Below are 10,934 nucleotides of genomic sequence, written 5' to 3' on the forward strand. Positions count from 1 at the left end.
CCCAAAAAAAGTCTGCGGGCTATAGAGCGTTTTCATTTCGGAATGCCCTCCCAGTAACAGTTCGAGATGCCACCTCAGTAGAAGCATTTAAGTCTCACCTTAAAACTCATTTGTATACTCTAGCCTTTAAATAGACTCCCTTTTTCGACCAGTTGATCTGCCGTTTCTTTTCTTTTCTCCTATGTCCCACTCTCCCTTGTGGAGGGGGTCCGGTCCGATCCGGTGGCCATGTACTGCTCGCCTGTGTATCGGCTGGGGACATCTCTGCGCTGCTGATCCGCCTCCGCTTGGGATGGTTTCCTGCTGGCTCCGCTGTGAACGGCACTCTCGCTGCTGTGTTGGATCCGCTTTGGACTGGACTCTCGCGACTGTGTTGGATCCATTATGGATTGAACTTTCACAGTATCATGTTAGACCCGCTCGACATCCATTGCTTTCCTCCTCTCCAAGGTTCTCATAGTCATCATTGTCACCGACGTCCCACTGGGTGTGAGTTTTCCTTGCCCTTATGTGGGCCTACCGAGGATGTCGTAGTGGTTTGTGCAGCCCTTTGAGACACTAGTGATTTAGGGCTATATAAGTAAACATTGATTGATTGATTTATTGAAGACAAAAAAAACTCTCTGCTGTTGCAGCAACAGAGATAAAGTCTATTGGTCCGTAAGATATATAGAAATCTAGTATATTCATACATTGTAAATGTAGGATACACACATGTATATATAACCTAATCATACTGTTTCTTCAATTTAAAAATAGCTGACTGTTTTTTCCCCCTTCTCTGGGACAGTTTTGATCTTGGACGTCTGGTCACTTATAGCATATAAGAATATTCTATTATTGTTAAGCAAACTATGAACACGCCAAAACATGTGTCCTTTATCATAGTTACACGTGTGAAAAAAAGCGTGTGAAAATCAGTGGTATTCAGTGAGATAAAATGCATTGACAGTTCATTGCTCCTAACAAAAGAATTGCACTGAGTGGAGTGGATCACCACTCCAAGATGGCGGCCCCGCGTCTCGTCAGCGGCAGTAGCGCTCGATGCTGCGTCTACTTATAAGATGTCTATGGTTCTAACGTTAGCAGTGAGTTTACAGTCTCACTCATTTAACTACACAACAAATAAAAGTTATGTTTCTCAGCCGATAAACGTTAGCTTAAATTCAAAACTTACCCGTCTTTGTGCAACTTCAAATGTCGAACGAAGTTGGAAGTTGTTGCGTCCCCGTCTGTAATCTTCCAACCGCATGTTTGCATACGCTAATTCGTTATTTGTTGACCAAGTCGTTGTTTTAATACCCGAACAAAACTATTTTTGGCATAACTTTTCCTCACTGGCGCTTTGTTTAAGAGCTCTTCTGTGTTGGTTTTCCTGCAATTTGATTGGATGAATGCTGTGTGACGAAAACAACGTGGATGTAATTTGATTGGCTGTTGTACTGACAGGTAGCGCACAGGCTGTCATCGCACACATGTTGACAGACACGTGTACACAATGGAAGATACGGAGCGCTCCTGAATAACTTTTTAATTGTTGGGTTTTGGGGAAAGTAGCAAGTCATGTCAAGTCAAAAGGCTCAAGTCCAAGTCAAGTCACAAGTCATTGATGTTAAAGTCTAAGTGGAGTTGCAAGTCTTTTTACATTTTGTCAAGTCAAGTCTAAAGTCGTCAAATTCATGACTCGAGTCCAAGTCATGTGACTCGAGTCCACACCTCTGCAAAGTACTAATTTTTGATTGATTGATTGATACTTTTATTAGTAGATTGCACAGTACAGTACATATTCCGTACAATTGACCACTAAATGGTAACACCCCAATAAGTTTTTCAACTTGTTTAAGTCGGGGTCCACGTTAATCAATTCATGGTAATATAAAGACATTCGCACAGGTTTATATAAAATATTGAGTTTAATACTAATTACCCAAACTGCAAATATTTTTGTGAGCATATTTACCATTTGCTATCATAATTTAAATTTTAAAACTTAGACTGCTGGTTAACAAATAGTAAACTACGGTGCAAATCCCACCCATCCGTCCATCCATTTTTCTACCGCTTGGCCCTTTTGGGGTCGACTGTTCATATTGATATAGAGCATATTATCACTTTTAATTCAATATTACATTATCGTTAATATATTTTTGGTATTGTTAATACTAAAATGTTGGATATAATTTTGTAAAATATACATAATCCTGGTGATAAATACAAATAATACAGTGATATTATTTTACATAAAATATAATGGTAAAACAATGTTTTGAAAAAATCTAATAATAAATGATGAATGTTGTCTGTCTATCTGTGTTGGCCCTGTGATGAGGTGGCGACTTGTCCAGGGTGTACGCCGCCTTCCGCCCGATTGTGGCTGAGATAGGCGCCAGCGCCCCCCGTGACCCTGAAAGGGAATAAGCGGTAGGAAATGGATGGATGGATGGATATACATATATATAATATATATTTTTATGTGTTATGAATTTGCAATAAATTATTTTTGCTTACAATTATGTTGTACAATGACAATAAAGATATATTCTATTCTAATATTAATAATATCTCACATAAATGTTTATTTATTTTGCAGGTGAAGTCAATGTAAAGTAGTGTCTATTACTTAATGACTATCTGAGAAAAAACTAAATGTATATGGCTACATCTCTAAATATAGGCGAATAAAATCCATCCATCCATTTTCTACTGCTTGTCCCGTTCGAGGTCGCGGGGGTGCTGGAACCTATCTCAGCTGCATTCGGGCAGAAGGCGGGGTATACCCTGGACAAGTCGCCAACACAGATAGACAGACAGCACTCACATTCACACACTTGGGCCAACTTTAATGTTGCCAATCAACCTTATCCCCAGGTGCATGATTTTTGGAATATAATCCAATGCTTTAATAATGTATTATTTTATCACATATGCACAAGGTAAACATCTCGAACCAGAACGGTCTTGCTGTACAATGCTACGTCAGCCATTGTGCGCTTTAAAGGCCTACTGATATGAGATTTTCTTATTTAAACGGGGATAGCAGGTCCATTCTATGTGTCATACTTGATCATTTCGCGATATTGCCATATTTTTGCTGAAAGGATTTAGTAGAGAACATCGACGATAAAGTTCGCAACTTTTGGTCGCTAATAAAAAAGCCTGGCCTCTACCGGAAGTCGCAGACGATGACGTCACCCGTGTGAAGGCTCCTCACATCCTCACATTGTTTTTAATAGGAGCCTCCAACAAAAAGAGCTATTCGGACCGAGAAAACGAGAATTTCCCCATTAATTTGAGCGAGGATGAAAGATTTGTGGCTGAGGATATTGATAGCAAAGGACTAGAAAAAAAAATAAAATAAAATAAAGTTTAAAAAAAAAAAGGCGATTGCATTGTGAGCAATTCAGATGTTTTTAGACACATTTACTAGGATCATTCTGGGAAATCCCTTATCTTTCTATTGTTTTGCTAGTGTTTTAGTGAGATTTATAGTACCTGATAGTCGGAGGGGTGTGTCCACGGGTGTCTTGACGGCAGTCTCTGAGGGAATTAGTCCCGACAGAAGTTCCGCTGATCTCCGGTAAGAGGCGACTTTTTACCACAATTTTCTCACCGAAACCTGCCGGTTGACAAGTGGTCGGGATCCATGTTTGCTTGACCGCTCTGATCCATAGTAAAGCTTCATCTTCGGGAATTTTAAACAAGGAAACACCGTGTGTTTGTGTGGCTAAAGGCTAAAAGCTTCCCACATCCATATTTCTACTTTGACGTCTCCATTATGAATTGAACAAATTGCAAAAGATTCAGCAACACAGATATCCAGAATACTGTGTAATGGTGTAATGGTGCTGCGCTGATATGTCCCCTCCAACTCGAAACGTCACAAACACGCGTCATCATTCCGCGACGTTTTCAACAAGAAACTCCGCGGGAAATTTAAAATTGTAATTTAGTAAACTAAACCGGCCGTATTGGCATGTGTTGCAATGTTAATATTTCATCATTGATATATAAACTATCAGACTGCGTGGTGAGTTTCATTCGGCCTTTAAGGTTGTGCCACTTTGTGGACGATCTTATTTACGTGCCTCCACTTCGACAGCGCCATCTTAGTTTTCAGCACTTCCGTAGCGAAACTACCGACAGATATAAGTTCCAACTATGCGCTACTTTTGTGTTAAAAATAGCAACAGCGGCGGAGGCATGTGCATGCACGAGCCAGTCTGCCCCACAACACAAGGATAGAGCAGGGGTAGGGAACCTATGGCTCTGGACCCAGATGTGGCTCTTTTGATGGATGCATCTGGCTCTCTGATTAATCTTAGCTGACATTGCTTAACACGATAAGAAATTAATATTTCCACTGGTAATCGGAGTTAAAAATAATGTTCAAAATACAAAACATTCTCCTGCATTTTAATCCATCCATTCGTTTTCTAACGCATCTGTTCAAAAAGGTGCATTAATAGTAAGAAGTATTCTATTTATTATTGGTTAGCTTCAGAATAAAAATGTTATTAAAAAGAATATGACAGTTATTGTACTCAAAAAATGTTGACATTACTTAAAAATGCACGCATTTAGTTGTATTCAGTGTTAAAAAAAATAATATAAGGCTGTCATGGAAATACATTTTAAAATATTTGGCTTTCATGGCTCTCTCAACCAGAAAGGTTCCCGACCCCTGGGATAGAAGAAAAAGACAGAACTTTATTGACTACAGCAGTGGTCCCCAACCTTTTTGTAGCTGCGGACTGGTCAACGCTTGATAATTTGTCCTGCGGCCCGGCGGAGGAGGGGGGGGCAAAGGTTCTTTAAAAAAAAAATATATATATATATATATATATATATATATATATATATATATATATATATTTTTTTTTTTTTTTTTTCTTTTCCTTTGTCATGTAAAGGGAGGTTTTTGTCATGAAAAAGGGAGGTATTGTTGGTTGGTGCACTAATTGTAAGTGTATCTTGTGTTTTTTATGTTGATTTAATAAAAAAATAAAAAATAAATTAATAAATAATTCTTCTTCGACCCGGTACCAATCGGAGGTTGGGGACCACCGGACTACAGCATAGACTACAATGGCCGACTAGCCCAAAGCACTTTGGGTACATTTCTACCATATATGCCTAATCCACTGACATCATCGGTGTGAAAAACATGGCATGACGACGCAATTCCCGAAAGGCTCGTTTAGAGGAAGTATAAAGGAAGACAAAATTGTTTTATAAATATCTCTGCCATGCCTCCATGGTTCGATTGCACATTTTTGGAACTAAAAAAAGATCTCAAGTATACAAAAAAGGGGAACCAACAGGTGGGAAAAGTTGGTTTTGCATAATCAGCAGTATATACAGTAAATTACATAAATACTGCCCTCTAGTGGTGACAATCAGTAGTGGTGGCCATACAGGAATATTTGCACTTAGGGACTTGTAAACCCCCCCCCCCAATATGTGTCGCGTTATAACGAGTAGTGTAGACTGTGAAAAAAGAGGGTAGATTTAACAGTGGAAAAAAGGGCTGCTCAGTTGGCAGAATTTTACAGTAAAAATTAAAAGTAGTCCTGTCTTCCCATTAAAATTCCTGCTGAGCTGCTAGTTTTTTGTTGTTGTTGTTTTTTATACTTTTTATACTTGTGTACTATTTCTTAAGTTGTTGTTTTTTTATTGTTATTTCTCCCTGTCCATGCCCCACGTTGCCAAGGAAACAGCACGTGACTGACATGACATGCCTCATCTTGGCAGTAATTTGAGGCACAGATGTCAGATCTAAGCACCGTGACTTCAATAATCACACATTTGGTAATATCGTTTTTTTTTTTCTTTCTAGATTAAATGTTGTAATGTCATAATACATTGAATCAAGCCGTGTCAGCAAATTCCTGAACATATATATATATATTATATATATTAACTACAAATAAGACGATATTAATACAAATGTCAGTCAAGGCGCAAGGAATTTACAACAACCCGATGAAACCAAAAATATAAATCATATACGAATATTAATTGTACTTTTTAGTCATGTATTGTGATTGCTCTATTTTTATGTACAATAAATATGTCTTTTGTTTTTTCTAGGGTGACTTTTATCACCCGTGCAGGTGGGAAACAGCAGTTTGGCCAACTCAGGTATGTCGACAGAAATGTTGATTAATATGCACTGTAATTATAAGGAAGTAAACACATTGTGAATAGTGAAGTGAATTATATTTATATAGCGCTTTTCTCTAGTGACTCAAAGCGCTTTACATAGTGAAACCCAATATCTAAGTTAAATTTAAACCAGTGTGGGTGGCACTGGGAGCAGGTGGGTAAAGTGTCTTGCCCAAGGACACAGCGGCAGTGACTAGGATGGCGGAAGCAGGAATCGAACCTGCAACCCTCAAGTTGCTGACACGGCCGCTCTACCAACCGAGCTATGCCGCCCATAGTAATAGTAATCCAAGCACGATTGGTTCATTTATTAATTAGAGCAATATATGAACGCAATCATTTTGTTTAACAAATGAATAAGGGAATACAAACCCCGTTTCCATATGAGTTGGGAAATTGTGTTAGATGTAAATATAAACGGAATACCATGATTTGCAAATCATTTTCAACCCATATTCAGTTGAATATGCTACAAAGACAACATATTTGATGTTCAAACTGATAAACATTTTTTTTTTTTTTTTGCAAATAATCATTAACTTTAGAATTTGATGCCAGCGACACGTGATAAAGAAGTTGGGAAAGGTTGCAAAAAATACTGATAAAGTTGAGGAATGCTCATCAAATACTTATTTGGAACATCCCACAGGTGTGCAGGCTAATTGGGATCAGGTGGGTGCCATGATTGGGTATAAAAACAGCTTCCCCAAAAATGCTCAGTCTTTCACAAGAAAAGATGGGGCGAGGTACACCCCTTTGTCCACAACTGCATGAGCAAATAGTCAAACGGTTTAAAAACAACGTTTCTCAAAGTGCAATTGCAAGAAATTTAGGGATTTCAACATCTACGGTCCATAATATCATCAAAAGGTTCAGAGAATCTGGAGAAATCACTCCACGTAAGCGGCATGGCCGGAAACCAACATTGAATGACCGTGACCTTCGATCCCTCAGACGGCACTGTATCAAAAACCGACATCAATCTCGAAAGGATATCACCACATGGTCTCAGGAACACTTCAGAAAACCACTTTCACTAAATACAGTTCGTCGCTACATCTGTAAGTGCAAGTTAAAGCTCTACTATGCAAAGCGAAAGCCATTTATCAACAACATCCAGAAACGCCGCCGGCTTCTCTGGGCCCGAGATAATCTAAGATGGACTGATGCAAAGTGGAAAAGTGATCTGTGGTCTGACGAGGCCACATTTCAAATTGTTTTTTGAAATATTCGACATCGTGTCATCCGGACCAAAGGGGAAACGAACTATCCAGACAGTAATCAACGCAAGCATGTGTAAAGGTTTGGGGGTGCATTTGTGCCCAAGGCTTGGGTAACTTACACATTTGTAAAGGCACCATTAATGCTGAAAGGTACATACAGGTTTTGGAACAACATATGCTGCCATCTAAGCGCCGTCTTTTTCATGGACGCCCCTGCTTATTTCAGCAAGACAATGCTAAGCCACATACAGCATGTGTTACAACAGCGTGGCTTCGTAAAAAAAAAGAGTGCAGGTACTTTACTGGCCTGCCTGCAGTCCAGACCTGTCTCCCATGGAAAATGTGTGCCGCATTATGAAGCGTAAAATACGACAGCGGAGACCCCGGACTGTTGAACGACTGAAGCTCTACATAAAACAAGAATGGGAAAGAATTCCACTTTCAAAGCTTCAACAATTAGTTTCCTCAGTTCCCAAACGTTTATTGAGTGTTGTTAAAAGAGAAGGTGATGTAACACAGTGGTGAACATGCCCTTTCCCAACTACTTTGGCACGTGTTGCAGCCATGAAATTCTAAGTTAATTATTATTTGCAAAAATAAAAAACAAGTTTATTAGTTTGAACATCAAATATCTTGTCTTTGTAGTGCATTCAATTGAATATGGGTTGAAAAGGATTTGCAAATCATTGTATTCCGTTTATATTTACATCTGACACAATTTCCCAACTCATATGGAAACGGGGTTTGTAAAAGAAACACACAAAGCATTACTATGGTTTAATAGCAAATCATGAAAAATGATATGAGTGGAAAAGGACTACTGATAAACAAGTGGATGGTATTATGTGGTCCAGGATGTAGCAGGACCACCTAAAGAGAGGACATCTGTCCCGGATGAGACAGGTGCTCTCACCATCACACCCCCAATGTTGCCAGTAGGACAAGTTTCAAGGAGGCCAGGCAAAACCTGAATATCATTTCTTCGCTTTTACTTTCCTTGTTTCCTTAAATTCCCCAAAATCGTCGGCAGCGTCATCCTCAACCTTATATATGCTGAGTGTGTTTGCTGCAAAGGTCAGCCAAGTCAGCTCGTTTAAAGGCTAGCGCCGCTTGCACCGGGAAACTTATTATTGTTCATAAACACACTTATAGCTGCTATAATTTGGCAAACACATATTTTGTGCACACAATTCTACTCCGAGGGTTCAATTCAGACTGAGACTTGTCTGGCGGCTGATTAGACACCATTTATTTTTACAATATATGTCCAGTATTGTATGAGAAGTACAATAATGTAATATTACAGAACCCCAAAAACAAGTGAAGTTGGCACATTGTGTAAATTGTAAATAAAAACAGAATACAATGACTTGCAAATCCTTTTCAATTTACATCAATTGAATAAACTGCAAAGACAAGATACTTAAAGTTTGAACAGGCAAACTTATTGTTTGTGCAAATTTTAGCTCATTTGGAATTTGATGCCTGCAACATGTTTCAAAAAAGCTGGCACAAGTGGCAAAAAAGACGGAGAGAGCAGAGGAATGCTCATCAAACGCTTATTTGAAACATCCCACAGGTGAGCGGGCTAATTGGGAACAGGTGGGTGCCATGATTGAGTATAAAAAAAAAGCTTCGGTGAAATGCTCAGTCATTCACAAACAAGGATGGGGTGAGGGGTCACCACTTTGTCGACAAATGCGTGAGCAAATTGTCGACCAGTTTAAGAGCAATTTAGGGATTTCACCATCTATGTTCCGTAATATCATCAAAATGTTCAGAGAATCTGGAGAAATCATTGCCAACATTGAAAGCCCATTACCTTCGATCCCTCAGGCGGTACTGCGTCAAAAAGCGATGATAGTGTGTAAAGGATATCACCACATGGGCTCAGGAACACTTCAAAAAACCACTGTCAGTAACTACAGTTTGTCGCTACATCTGTTAGTGCAAGTTAAAACTCTACTATGCAAAGCGAAATCCATTTATCAACAACACCCAGAAACGGGGCCCGAGCTCATCTAAGATGGACTGATGCAAAGTGTAAAAGTGTTCTATGGTCTGATGAGTCCAAGTTTCAAATTGTTTTTGGAAACTGTGGATGTCGTGTCCTCCGGAACAAAGAGGAAAAGAACCATCCGGATTGTTATAGGCGCAAAGTTCAAAAGCCAGCATGTGTGATGGTATGGGGGTGCATTAGTGGCCAAGGCATGGGTAACTTACACATCTGTGAAGGCACCATTTATGCTGAAAGGTACATACAGGTTTTGGAGCAACATATGTTGCCATTCAAGCAACCTCTTTTTCATGGACGCCCCTGCTTATTTCAGCAAGGGAATGCCAAGCCACATATTACAACAGCATGGGTTCCCTCCGGGTACTCCGGCGTCCTCCCACTTCCTAAGACATGCACCTGGGGATAGGTTGATTGGCAACACTAAATTGGCCCTAGTGTGTGAATGTGAGTGTGAATGTTGTCTGTCTATCTGTGTTGGCCCTGCGATGAGGTGGCGACTTGTCCAGGGTGTACCCCACCTTCCGACTAATTGTAGCTGAGATAGGCACCAGCGACCTCAAAGGGAATAAGCGGTAGAAAATGTATGGATTATTCACATTTTTATAGATGCACCTGTATAACATTATTCGAAGTGTCATCTAAAGTCCCTGATACAAGCAGTCCTGCCGTGTAATGCTGGACAGCCAGTTAACATCAAGCAGCTACACAACAACTAAGCACACAATAGCACACAAGCTAGGCATATGTAATTGGTGTTGTTAACCGAACAATTTTTCAGTCTTAAATATGACATGTCGATACAAACAAGGATCAAATATTTATCCTCGCATATCACGTACGGATACAACGTCCCCAAGGCAGAAATGTATTAGAAAGTATCCAGTAACAAACGTGTCCGCATCGTTCGGAATCCTGCATCATTTGCTTATTAATTTAATGAATTATTTTGACCACTAGGGGTCGCCCAAAAACAAAGACCACTCCATTTCAAAAGCATAAGTCTGTCATAATGTTAGTGTTTGTTCTCAAAGTTATTTCACTCCATCAAAACTTTTCTAACGCTCCACGCTGCAAAATCATAAAAGCAACACGAATCATATCACATCGGAATAATATCCGTATCGGTCAATACTCGTATCAGAAGGGGAACATTTTTATTGCACGCTCCTAAATAATGTTCTGTTAAATATTACTATCCTATTTAAATTACTTATTTGATATATTGAAGTGAATTATATTTATATAGCGCTTTTTCTCTAGTGATTCAAAGCGCTTTACATCGTGAAACCCAATATCTAATTTTTACATATAAACCAGTGTGGGAGGCACTGGGAGCAGGTGGGTAAAGTGTCTTGCCCAAGGACACAACGGCAGTAACTAGGATGGCAGAAGCGGGGATCGAACCTGGAACCCTCAAGTTGCTGGCACGGCCACTCTACCAACCGAGCTCTACCGCTCATATTGTACTCATATACTCAGTGGCCTAGAGGTTAGAGTGTCAGCCCTGAGATCGGTAGGTTGTGAGTTCA

General features: G+C 39.6%; 1 long non-coding RNA gene across 1 annotated transcript in view; it reads left to right on the forward strand.

Annotated features, from left to right (window-relative positions):
• Positions 1–5,471: 5,471 nt before the first annotated feature.
• Positions 5,472–10,934, forward strand: part of LOC133537353 (uncharacterized) — a 25,197-nt gene continuing 19,734 nt past the window's right edge. The window contains exons 1-2 of the long non-coding RNA XR_009802672.1: positions 5,472–5,808; positions 6,091–6,141. This is a non-coding gene — a long non-coding RNA (uncharacterized LOC133537353). The remainder of the gene's footprint in view (positions 5,809–6,090; positions 6,142–10,934) is intronic.

Source organism: Nerophis ophidion, linkage group LG18 (genome assembly GCF_033978795.1).
Source record: "Nerophis ophidion isolate RoL-2023_Sa linkage group LG18, RoL_Noph_v1.0, whole genome shotgun sequence".
Lineage (NCBI taxonomy): Eukaryota > Metazoa > Chordata > Actinopteri > Syngnathiformes > Syngnathidae > Nerophis > Nerophis ophidion.